The following is a 13,560-nucleotide window of genomic DNA, read 5'->3' on the forward strand; positions in this document are numbered from 1 at the left end:
TTTTCTGTTGTGGGAGCTCACTCCATAAAGTCAATTTGAAAAATTGGCGTTTTCTCACACTGATTGCCAACACCAACTCACATCAACATCACGCTAGTCTCATCGAGTGCTACCCAACCTGCCCCTGCCCAATTCACTCCCAAAATTCAAACTCACTAACCTGCTTGAATATTTTTCCTTGCTTTCAGCGTGCTGCAATCCGTGCCCAGCACATCTTGCACTCAGTGATTCACACTCGCCACAGGCACGGATCGTGTTGCATCAGCAGCAATAGGCCAGTGGTCAGTGGTCACTACGTCGCCTTGACTCTAGCATCTTATCAATGGCCTCGTCATTTCCCTCCAAGGTATTTGCAAGAACTATCACATCCAATCTGCTGCCTACAACTGGCTCCCACCTCATCATCCTCTACCTACTACCGCTCAGTCTAGAGCTTGGTACATCCTCGCTACAGCTCAATTTAGTGCCCTCCTTGCTTGTGTATCAGGCTTGAGGTGCCTTGTCGCTGTCAATAGACCATCAAACATCCGCAGCAGCCAACCAGACCGAGCTGCTTGCACCAGTGCTCATCTGCCATCCATCATCCACTTCACAACCTGCAATCCCGAATTTACCGCCCGCTGTTGCTTTCACATCTACTGCTTCGTTCTCTACGCCGCCGACTTGCTGCTCCGGCCTTCTTTGTTGACAACATCCTAGCACCACTATTGTCTGCATCTCTTTACCTTGATTATCTAATACCAATTTCTAGAAGGGAGCAAGAAGATGCATGCCACTTGGCATCCGTTGATTTGAGGAAGTTAATTTTGGTGCGCAAAGTGAGTCAAAGCTATACTTAGCTGAGAGAGAGAGAGAGAGAGAGAGAGCTTTCCGCCTGTGCAGCAAAGACCTCGTCGCCATGGCCTTGAGCGAGCTAGGGTGCACATATGCGGCGCTTATCCTGCACGACGATAATATCGCGATCACGGCAGAGAAAATAGCAGCAAACGTGCAAGTAGAGGCATACTGGCCTGCGCTCTTTGCTAAGTTATTGGAAAAGCACAGTGTCGAAGACCTGATCACCAATGTTGGCTCTGGTGGAGGTGGTGCTCCTGTTGCTGCTGCGAGTGCAGCCGTGTCCGACTCTGCTGGAGGTGGAGGTGGAGCTGTTGCTTCCCCACCTGTTGAAGAGAAAAAGGAGGAACCCGAGGAAGAAAGCGATGACGATATGGGCTTCAAACGATATGACGATATGAGGAAGTTACTTTTGGTGCGCAAAGTGAGTCAAAGCTATACTTAGCCCTGTGTGTGTGTGAGAGAGAGAGAGAGAGAGAGAGAGAGAGAGTTTTTTGCCTGTGTAGCAAAGAACTCGTCGCCGTGGCCTTGAGCGAGCTAGGGTGCACATATGCGGCACTTATCCTGCACGACGATAATATCGCGATCACGGTAGAGAAAATAGCAGCACTACTGAAAGCAGGTGCAAGTAGAGGCATACTGGCCTGCGCTCTTTGCTAAGTTATTGGAAAAGCGCAGTGTCGAAGACCTGATCACCAATGTTGGCTCTGTGGAGGTGGTGCTCCTGTTGATGTTGCGGGTGTAGCCGTGTCTGTTGGAGGTGGAGCTGTTGCTCCCCCACCGGTTGAAGAGAAAAAGGAGGAACCCAAGGAAGAAAGCGATGACGATATGGGTTTCAGTTTTTTTGATTAGTATGATATGGTGCTTGTCAAAATTTAAGATGCCGTTGAACCTTGTAATTGCCTTGCTATTCAGTCAAAAACCATGATCGCTTCTTACCGACAAAAAAGAGAGAGAGAGAGAGAGAGAGAGAGAGAGAGAGAGAGAGAGAGAGAGAGAGAGAGAGAGAGAGAGTGCTACTTGGCCAGGAAGCGTTGTGCTGTTTTCAACAAATGCGAAGCGAGAGCCTCTCCCCAGGCACAATCACCTACGCTCGCATCTTGCAGGCATGTACCTATGCGTGCATCTTGCAGGCATGTGCCTCTATGCAAGATGCTGATAAGATCACAAAAATTTAGAGGCTGTTGAAAATAGATGTCGTACTTAGCACTGCCTTTGTTGACATGTATGCCAAATGTGGTGTACTACATAAAGCACAACAAGTGCTTGACGGGCTTCTTGTCATCTCTTCGAATTCCTTGATCGTGGCCAGGAAGCTCTGCGTTGTTTTCAGCAAATGAGAAGCAATTACCTATGCGTGCATCTTGAAGGCATGTAGCTCTACGCAAGATGTGGGCTTGAAAATTCACTCTGATATTGTTAGTTAGGGGTTGTTGCAAAAGAATGTCGTGCTTGGGAATGTTGTGGTTGATATGTATGCCAAATGTGGTGCACTTCAAAAAGCACAAAACGTGCTTGAGGAGCTTCTTGTCCGGAATGTCGTCTCTTGGAGTGTATTGATTAGGGGATACGCTCAGGGTCAGAGAGCTCTAAGCTGATTTCAGCGGATGCAAAGCAAGGGCCTCTTTCCATATGCAATCACATATGCGTGCATCTTGAAGGCATGTGGCTCTGTGCAAGATGCTGATATGGATGGGTATAAAAATTCACGCATGTGGCTCTACGCAAGATGCTATTATGGGCTTAAAAATTCACTCTAATATTGTTAGTTAGGGGGGGATGTTGCAAAAAAATGTTGTGCTTGGCAATGCCTTGGTTGATATGTATGCCAAATGTGGTGCACTTCAAAAAGCACAAAAGGTGCTTGAGGAGCTTCCTATCTAGATTGTCGTCTCTTGGAGTGCATTGATTTCGAGATTCGTGCAACAGGAGCTGGACAGAAAGCTTTAAGCTTTTTTCAACAGATGCAAAGTGACGGCCTCTCTCCAGATGCAATCACATACGCGTGCATCTTGAAGGCATGTGGCTCTACACAAGATGCTGTTATGGGCATAAAAATTCACAGTAATATTGTTAGCAGGGGCTGTTGAAAAAAGATGTCGTGCTTGGCAATGCCTTGGTTGACATGTTTGCTAAATGTGGTGCACTTCACAGAGCACAAAAAGTGTTTGAGGAGCTTTTTGTCTATAGTGTGGACTCTATGAAAGCACTACTTGCAAGATTTTCCCCACAGGGCTAGGGCCAGAAAGCTCTAGTCTGTTTTCAACAGATGCAAAGCGAGGACCTCTCTCTAGACACAATCACCTATGCATGCATCTTTAAGGTATATGAATCTATGCAAGGTGCTCATATGGGCACAAAAATTAACAATTATATTGTTAATCAGAAGCTCTTGAAAAAGATGTTGTGCTTGGCACTACCTTGGTCAATTTATATGCCAAATATGGTGGGCTTCGGGAAGCACAAAAAGTGCTTGAGAAGCTTCTTGTTTGGAATATCGTCTATTGAAATGGAGACCGCCTGCAGTAGAAATTTGCAGCAATCAGGCAAGTGCATTTTGAGAGAGAGCGTATATACTGTTTGAGTCATGGTGTATTTGGTGGCGGTAATCTTGCCTAGGAAACTCATTCGGTCTGCTGGTTGCAGGTTTGGCCATGGATGCCATAGATATCACAAAAACGATGACGCAAAACACATACTACTGGCAAGGTCGTGCAACAACGTAAGGAAGGTTTAGGAGCCGATCCATCCAAGATTGTGCTTTGATGCAAATGACCAATACCAAAGGTACATTTATATTCCGTATTTTGATTTCGTTTAAGTTATCTCAAAAGCATCATGTGCACATTAAAGTAATGAATTTACATCAGTTTTATTGAAAACACTGTAGATGAAGGTGACAAGGACTGGAGAACTCATGCGATGTCTAACAAAGAGACACATGGGGATTACACCACGGCATGGCAACCTAGGATGGTACATGTTATCGGTAATGAGTTCTTCTTGGTGCAAATGCGGTATTTTTACGATAAGAGAGTCCCTCAAACACTTGAGGAGAAGCATAAGCTCCCCTTCAACACTAGAGGGGATAAAAGTGACGGGGGAAGGGAACATTCCTTACGGTATTATTATAAATGTGGAGAAAGGTGCCAACTCCACACCATACGTATGTATGGTTTTCTTTTTTTTTATGGACACAAGCATCCCAATGCACAAAATGCATTTTCTTTCATCTTTAAAATTTACTATTTGCAAATTTTCTCCTCCACATCCGTTAATGCCAAATTTCATTTGTCTTGCGAGGTCATGGAGCTTTTGGTAAAAGCTTCGAGGAGATGCTACGAAACCTCCGAAATAAGAGACGATATAAGGTGAAAGGTACAACACTGCTCGTTTTCTTTAATTCACACCATTTCCAGAGTGCATCAATCAAGGCACACTAGTTCGCTTGTTAATAAGAACTCACTGCCATTAGACTATGTTTGGCTAAGTGCTCATCAAACCTGCCCTTGATGCCGCTTCTGCTATTGGGTACCATTCCCACACACCAATCCACTTTAGCTTGCTTCACACCAAGCTCCAGATTTCATTGTTTAGGATTTTGCGGGAAAGTGTGTTTGATGTCGTCGCAGTAGTCTGGGGAGGAGCGCCAATTGCAGCATAGCTAGGGTCGAAATTGATCGTCAAGGGCTTCTAAGCATTTTTTCCTTCATAGTCGTGATCAGCTGAGCTCTGTACAGCCCGACGCGAACTCGTTTTCCTTCCCATGCTCTCTTGTTTGGTTGCTGTTGAACGCCATGGCCACGCTTTTTCTTTTCCCTTTCACTCTCAATTGAAATTGTAAGCCCTTGTGGGCGGCCATCTAATTGGCGGGCGGCCACTCATTGAATTCACCTTGGGTGGGCATTGGCCCTTTGTTTCTTTTGGACGGGCTGCCCTTAAAGGGCACCCCATTTGGCATACATACCGACTAAAGCATCGCCAAGCACAACAACTCCCCTCTTGGCATACGTAAAGGCACCTCATTTGGTATGCATGCCGGCCAAGGCAATGCCAAGCACGACATTCTCTTCCATCAGTCCTTGACCAACGATATCATCATGAATTTCGATGCTCATATCAGCTTCTTAGTGCCATACGCCTTCAAGATGCAAGTATAGGTAATTACATTCTCCGGAAGGCATTCCCTTCGCACTTCGTTTGCTTGTATCAGCTTCTTGCCTACGGCTTAACCACTATTGAGCTATTAGAAGCTTGACAGGAGCCGGTGTTGTTTTGGTGTTGAATGACCCTCTCTTCTATTCCTTGCAATTAATGGTTTTCAAGCCACAGGTATGAAGCACTTCTGTGAGATTACTTTGTGAGCATAGAGGGTGAACTTCATTGATGGTAGAAATATAAACATGGTACTTAGTTAATTTGGCATGAACAATACTTTTGCAAGAGAGAGAGAGAGAGAGTTTAGAGAACATGACAACAGTTGAGGACCGGATTCATATAGAGCCGGTCCCCCCTCCAATAGGCATTTGTATTATAGTTTCTCCCATCAAGAGAGACTTGGTACAATACAATCTTTGTGTTCCTTGTGACCTAGGTGATGCTATGAAGATGGAAATCTTCATGCATCACAAGCATAACATAAAATTTGTAGAAAGCATTAACTATCCCCCAGCGTCAGTCCCAAGGCCTCAAACACCTCCGAAGGTGGAGAGAGCTAGCGGGGATTGAGGATAGGGAAGAGGAAGAAGAAACATTCCAGTGGAGAAAAAAATAGTTCCTCACTTATCATCACTCTTCTTGGTAGAATACATAATAGCATAGTAATGAAGATGGAGAAGATGGAGAAGATGGCAAGCTTAAGCATTGAAGCATGGCTCTTGGTTGGATTTGCATTCCATAGCCAAGAGTGTTGGTGTAGGCTCTCACTTCTCACAATCTTGGAGAAGGAGGTGTAGTTCTTCAACTTTCACTAAGTGAGATTGATCCACAAAATGAGTGTGTGTGGTGTGTACCCACCTAGCCACCCCCTTGCTTGCTTGCGGCGAGTTCTAGCCTTTCCACATGCTTCAAGCTCATTGGAGCCCTCTCCACCTATCCAATCACATGCAGCATGCATTCAAGTACATGGGTAGTCTTTGAACAAGTGTCCTCCTTACCCCTTAGAGAGAGAGAGAGCTTGAAAATATCTATATATTTGTTGGATGAAGCTAGAAGCTCATTGGACCCCTCTTTAGCCCAACCAGTATAGGTAGTTACATTCTCTGGAAGGCATTCCCTTCGCACTCGGTTTGCTTGTATCAGCTTCTTGCCTACGGCTTAACCACTATTGAGCTATTAGAAGCTTGACAGGAGCCGGTGTTGTTTTGGTGTTGGACGACCCTCTCTTCTATTCCTTGCAATTAATGGTATTCAAGCCACATGTATGAAGCACTTTTGTGAGATTACTTTGTGAGCATAGAGGGTGAACTTAATTGATGGTAGCAATATAAACATGGTACTTAGTTAATTTGGCATGAACAATACTTTTGCAAGAGAGAGAGAGTTTAGAGAACATGACAACAGTTGAGGACCGGATTCATATAGAGCCGGTCCCCCCTCCAATAGGCATTTGTATCATAGTTTCTCCCATCAAGAGAGACTTGGTACAATACAATGTTTGTGTTCCTTGTGACCTAGGTGATGCTATGAATATGGAAATCTTCATGCATCACAAGCATAACATAAAATTTGTAGAAAGCATTAACTATCCCCCAGCGTCGGTCCCAAGGCCTCAAACACCTCCGAAGGTGGAGAGAGCTAGCGGGATTGAGGATAGGGAAGAGGAAGAAGAAACATTCCAGTGGAGAAAAAAATAGTTCCTCACTTATCATCACTCTTCTTGGTAGAATACATAATAGCATAGTAATGAAGATGGAGAAGATGGCAAGCTTAAGCATTGAAGCATGGCTCTTGGTTGGATTTGCATTCCATAGCCAAGAGTGTTGGTGTAAGCTCTCACTTCTCACAATCTTGGAGAAGGAGGTGTAGTTCTTCAACTTTCACTAAGTGAGATTGATCCACAAAATGAGTGTGTGTGTGGTGTGTACCCACCTAGCCACCCCCTTGCTTGCTTGGGGCGAGTTCTAGCCTTTCCACATGCTTCAAGCTCATTGGAGCCCTCTCCACCTATCCAATCACATGCAGCATGCATTCAAGTACATGGGTAGTCTTTGAAAAAGTGTCCTCCTTACCCCTTAGACAGAGAGAGAGAGCTTGAAAATATCTATATATTTGTTGGATGGAACTAGAAGCTCATTGGACCCCTCTTTAGCCCAACCAATCGCATTCAACCACACCATGTGGCTAAGTATAGGGAGAGTCTGATATGTGTCCCATGTGCCCCTTGAAAAAAGGGGTGCCCTTTGGGTGAGTGGGAGGTTAAGTCAAAGATTTTTCTAAGTTAGGGACTTCCCCCCTCCTTTGTAGGATCTCTTTTTTACTCAAGCACCTTAGCTTTCATGCATGGGAATCTTCTCAAGCACCTTAGTCGTCAAGCACAACAAGCACCTCAAGCACCTTAGTTATCAAGCACCTCAAGCTTAGGTCCGGTTCCCACCTCAAGCTGAATTTTAACACTAACTATTGGAGGTCTTTAATGAAGCTAACCCTAAGGTCTTTTAAGCTCCATTAGATGCACGTTACTCTTTGATAAACTACCTCCTTTTCAACCCGTATTGAGATGTAACCATCTCTCCTCTTGGTCCCCTGTTGAGATAAGTCTAGAAGCACTTATTGCACATTTGTCTTTGGTAGACCGTCTGCTTTTGGACCCATATTGAGATGCAACCATCTCTCCTTTTGGTCCCCTGTTGAGATAGGTCTAGAAGCACATGTCTCTATTCTAACTCTTGTTCATGTTTATTCTCCCACATTAAGTGATCAGTTTAATATGAGAAAATCATTTGGGTTAGCTAGATATTAGATTTTATGACAATTCTCTCTTCCCTTGCTCTAGCCGATCTTCATATCCCTCCTCTCTTCTTTACTTTCATCCGAGTTCTCCCTGTTCGAGAGCCTTCAACCCCTCCTTGCCTTCGTCGGAGTTCTCCTCCGCTCTTGTCAAGCTATACCTCCACAAATCTCACCTTCCTTGCTTTTTCTCAATACCTTTCTTGCTTAGCTAGCCGAGAGAGAGAGAGAGAGAGAGAGAGAGAGAGAGAGAGAGAGAGAGAGAGAGAGAGAGAGAGAGAGAGAGAGAGAGAGAGAGAGAGAGAGAGAGAGAGAGAGCCTTCCTTGCTTGATTCACCTTGCTTACCTGAGAGCGAGGTCGGAAGGTTTCTCAAGGGTAGAGAGAGAGAGAGAGAGAGAGAGAGAGAGAGAGAGAGCCCGATGCTTTGCTTCCTTTGTTTTGCTAGCCGAGGACGAGAGCGAGAGAGAGAGAGTCTCCCTTGCTTGCTTTGTTAGCGCCGTGGACGAGAGAGAGAGAGAGAGAGAGAGAGAGAGAGAGAGAGCCCTTTGTGCCTCCTTCTTCTCCCCTTCAAGCTCCAAAATCCCCTTCCTTTTCTTCTGCCCTCCAAGCCCTTCCATTCTCTCTCGCCTCCCGTTAGCTATTTTTAACCCCTCTTAATTAATAGCCCCTTCCCCTCCTAAGCAACGACGGCGTGCGCGGGAAAGGGTGTTTGATGTCGTCGCAGTAGTCTAGGGAGGAGCGCCAAACGCGCAGAGCTAGGGTCGAATTTGATCATCAAGGGCTTCTGAGCATCTTTTCCTTCATAGTCGTGATCAGCTGAGCTCTGTACAGCCCGACGCGAACTCGTTTTCCTTCCCATGCTCTCTTGTTTGGTTGCTGTTGAGCGCCATGGCGACGCTTTTTCTTTTCCCTTTCAGTCTCAATTGAAATTGTAAGCCCTTATGGGCGGCCATCTAATTGGCGGGTGGCCACTCATTGAATTCACCTTGAGCGGGCATTGGCCCTTTGTTTCTTTGGGCGGGCTGCCCTTAAAGGGCACCCAATTTGGCAAACATACCAACTAAAGCATCGCCAAGCACAACAACTCCCCTCTTGGCATACATAAAGGCACCTCATTTGGTATGCATGCCGGCCAAGGCAATGCCAAGCACGACCTTCTCTTCCATCAGTCCTTGACCAACGATATCATCGTGAATTTCGATGCTCATATCAGCTTCTTAGTTCCATACGCCTTCAAGATGCAAGTATAGGTAATTACATTCTCCGAAGGCATTCCCTTCGCACTTGGTTTGCTTGTATCAGCTTCTCGGGTGATGCCAAAAATTATCCAGCTCAGTAGTGCCGGCAACTGACACCGGCCTCAAACCGTATTATCTCATCAACTCGATCTCTATCTGACGAGCCATAAATTCTTATAGACTTCTCAAGCTACATGGAACACATATACAAAACCTGTTAGGCTGTAAAATTCCCAGATGGCACATTGACCGAGCGGATTGGACTGGTATGGAATCGGCTCTCGGTGAATCTTTAACGACCAATATCTTGGAAACAGGAACTTTGATCACTGATTTGAAAAGACCAACACGCTCCACAATGTGAGCACTTCAGGCCCATGCAATCACTTCATCTCTGTCACCTCACCTGTAGTTGCCCAATCCGGTACAGATTTGCAATCGACTTAAACTTTAAACAGCCATAACGTTTTCTTTGTAGCTCCAATCGATGAGCCGTAAAGACAGTCCGGTAGAGCATTTCAAGCACTACGGTTCTAGATCATAATCTCCCATCTGTGCTCACTTCAAGCATTCTCCATTTTAGCATCATCAAGGCATGTGATGGCCCTATAAAGCCGCATCTGGCATACATAAACCATAAAAAATAGCTTGTTACCAAGCCCTGAACACTGATCATTAATCATGTAAGATTCAGATAATCTTGATGTGCATTTTTCTAGTATCTTTCTTAGCATGGGAGTGGAGCTGCATGAACCATAAAGAAGAAAACTCAAATGGATGAATCTTTGGATGCAGCTTTAGATGCAGTATACTACAAGAGACGAGTCTTTGATGGATATGATCCAGAAGGCTACCTAGAGTGTTATGAGTCAGAAACCAAGTTAAGAAGGATACCATAAGAGTTAATGATCAGATATTTTGAGCACTTAGTGAGTTCAAATTTGAAGGAGCAGATTCAAGAGGTTACGAAAGCGTGCAATGATGACTAGGAGTACTTCAAAGAAGCTATTGTGCAAGTAAGTTATGAGCATTATGCAAGCTATCAAGAACAGAGTCCAAGTCTACCAAACTACGCAGATATTCAAGGACAAGTACAATCGAAATTAGAAGCTGTGATTGATGAGTGTATTGTACAAGATGCTACCGTTTTACAAGCTAATGATGAAGACATAGTTAAAGTTGTGTATGAAAAGTTGGGTTTTGCAGATGCCTTGCATGAAGTAGAAGTCTTTGGGGGTGAGGTTTTACAGCCTCAAGATACATAGGGTGAATTCTGCAAAGAGCTTATACAAGCAGTACACGAGGAAAAGAAATCAGGGGATCAAAACAACGAATTGGCTGAATCTCAAGAAGAAATTGTGCAGGTGAATGAGTGTAGCCATATTCAAGTAGACATGCATAAAGATTTGGTTACAATTGATACTTTTTTCTACTGAACCAGAATTAGAGCAAAAAAAAATTGGTATAGATTCTATCATAGAGCTGATTGATGGTACAGATGTTATAGGTCAAAGAAAGGCTGCAATTGAGAGCAGCAGGACCATGGATTTGGATCTACCAGATTTACCGAATTTGGATATACCAAATTTTGAGGACTTGGTTAAGCAAGAGTATGTGTTTAAAGATCTGCATAATGTTGATTTAGAGGGGGTGTAGACTTCTTCATTGACAAGTTGTTGTGAAGCCGAGCTACCAAAGTGGAAAACTGATCCTGAATTTGATGATGATTCAGACGGGGGTGGAGACTCCTTTGACAAGTTTCTATTACCCAGAGCTACCAACGGGGAGAATTCTTCTTCTCTATCAATAATTTGTGACGCATGACTCACACTAAGGCAAAATGATCATGAACTTGATGATGTTGATTCAGAGGGGGTGCATAGTGAAGTGCAATCTCTTGGTGTTGAATATGATTTGTTTCATTGTGCCGATGATACAGACATGACAGTAGATGAAATTTTCAATGTGCATGCTAAACTTTGTGCTACAATTTGGATCAGGGTGAAAGACTTGAAGAGCAGTTTGCAGCAATGTGTTTAATATGCATGTCATATGTAAAAATCTTAGTTTACAGCAACTTGAAATGTGCAGAATGGAGAAACCTTCTGAAGCGGTGGACCTAGATCTTATGTGCTTATTGGACAAATCTTTGGAAGGATTCTCAATTAAAAATGCGAAGGATACCAATCAATTTAGACTCATGCATGAGCAAGTTTATTCAGATGCAACTGATGATGACCTTATGCAGTTGTTGGATGATGCTCTACTTGATTTTGAGCCTCTACAAGATAGAGAATTGTTTTCTGATGCATCTTGCGAGCCTAATGAAGAGAGTTTTACTAGAGACTTGATCCATTCAGATATGCATGATTGGGATTCTAATACTAGTTAGAGTGAAGGTGCACTACCAATGCTTTTACCTATGATTGATGATCGACAATTGGATGAGCCAATTGCACAGGGGATATGGCAGTATCTAGTGCTACCTGATGATATATGGGATCTGATGTTACTTTATGATGTAGGAGATTTTGAGATAGCTTTTGACCCAGGAGTTGACAGATATATGAATGGTCCGAGGCAATTGACTTATATGCCATATGATCCAAGCCATTTTCATGAAGATTTGTGGGTTAATTTATGTTTATGCTCTACTGATTGGAAATTCTTGTATTTTCCCTATGATCCTGGAGGATGGTGCAAATTTTTTAAAGGAATGCTCACAGTGAGACAAATGACTAGGTTCCCATTTGATCCTGGGGGACTACTAAAGTGCAAGTTGCAGATTTGAAGAGTATTAGTTATCTGTTGTAACAGGTTGCATGGTACAAGGTTTGGTTTCTAGATTATGTTAAGTCAGAAGAGTTTTGGTTATGCGTTCAATAAGATTACATGGTTAGCTTCCAGTTGACTTCTTTGGACAATTGACAAAGTATATTCACATCTTTTGAGTTGGTTCTGCTACCAAAACTTGAAGTAAAGAACTTAACCATTCTGTGTGCAGACAGAGTAAGGCATACTTGAGCTTGACAGTGTTCCCTAAAGCGAGCTTGATGGTCAAGCCATGTGCATCATTAACTAGAGCACTTGAGTTTGGCGGGTTCACTAAACAGGTTATCCATAATTGAATGATTTGAAGATACGACAGATACGGTTCAAAGATTTTTGATGGACAGCTACCTAATGATTAAGCTAGAAAATTGATGATAGGGTGTAAGCCTTACTTTTTTTTCATATGTTTACTAGTTATGTGAGTCTGATGATGGCAAAGGGCTTAAGGTACCTATAGCACATGCAGACTAACAAACTAGTTTACGATTAATGCAGTTTTAAAGTGCCAAAAGATGCCTTAATGATGCTAAGAAAAAGGAGTATGCTGAAAGTGATTACAGATGGGAGTTTATGATCTAGAACTGTAGTGCTTGAAGTGTTGTACCCGCCTATCTTTACGACTCATCAATTAGAGCTACGGTGAAAAAGTTATGGCAGTTTGAAGTTTGAGTCAATTACAGATCTGTACCGGATTGGGCAACTGCAGCTGAGGGGACAAAAATGAAGTGAATGCATGGGCCTGAAGTGCTCACTTTGTGGAGCGCATCGATCTTTTCAGATCAGTGATCGGAGTTACGGTTACCAAGATATTGGCCATTAAAGATTTATCGAGGGCCGGTTCTGTTTTAGTCTAGTCCACTCGATCGGTGTGCTATCTAGGAATTTTGAGTTTCAATCAAGCAATGCCGAAAATCGATACGCTTTGGAAGTTATACATGCTAAATGTGGTGCCCGTTTAGAAGCACAAAAGGCTTTTGAAGAGCTTCGTATTCGAAATGTCGTCTCTTGGAATGCAATGATTGCGGGGAATGCCAACACGGAGCTTTGGGCTATTTTCACCGTGTGCGAGGCGATGCCTTGGTCGGTGTACATGTCAAATGTGATGCCCATTGGGAGGGCCGCCCATAACCTTAAAGACCACCCATATTTACCAAGGGCCCAAGGGCCAATTTATTTGGCCGCCCATTTTAAATTAAGACACATTGTGTGCGAAGGAGAAAAAAAAAACATGGTGTAAGCGAGCAAATGGCGGACATATGCACAAAGGCGAATGAGTCATAGCAAGAGATGAGAAGCTCGGTTGAGCACAACAACGAAGCAAAAAACACCCATTAGGCTCTCGCACTCCATTTCATGATGCTACCACGACGAAAACCGTGCAAGTTCAAATTCACCTTGCCACATCACCAATGTCATTCCCACAATGATGACGCCGTCGATGCAAAATTAGGATTGCTATTAAAAGAGAGATGAGGCATGAAGCATGAACGAGGGGAGCATGAGGATAATCAACGACGAGATTAAGAGAGGAAGGCGTGAGGACAAGGAGGGAAGAGCTTCGAGGAAGCAAAGCAAAGGGACGATCTCTCTCTCTTGTGCTTGAGAAGCAAGGCAAGAAGAGATTGGAAGCACGAGAGAGAGGAGGGAAGAAGGAGACGACTCACTGTCTCTCAAGCTCTTGATGCTCCCTCGTTCTCTCGCCTACTC

At 43.9% G+C, this 13,560-nt stretch overlaps 1 pseudogene; it reads left to right on the top strand.

Moving 5' to 3' along the window:
* Window positions 1–843: 843 nt before the first annotated feature.
* LOC147425961 (uncharacterized) lies at window positions 844–1,686 on the top strand (annotated as a pseudogene).
* The last annotated feature ends 11,874 nt before the right edge of the window (window positions 1,687–13,560 follow it).

The sequence above is a fragment of the Adiantum capillus-veneris genome, chromosome 24 (assembly GCF_014529385.1).
Source record: "Adiantum capillus-veneris isolate H3 chromosome 24, ASM1452938v2, whole genome shotgun sequence".
NCBI classification, from domain to species: domain Eukaryota; kingdom Viridiplantae; phylum Streptophyta; class Polypodiopsida; order Polypodiales; family Pteridaceae; genus Adiantum; species Adiantum capillus-veneris.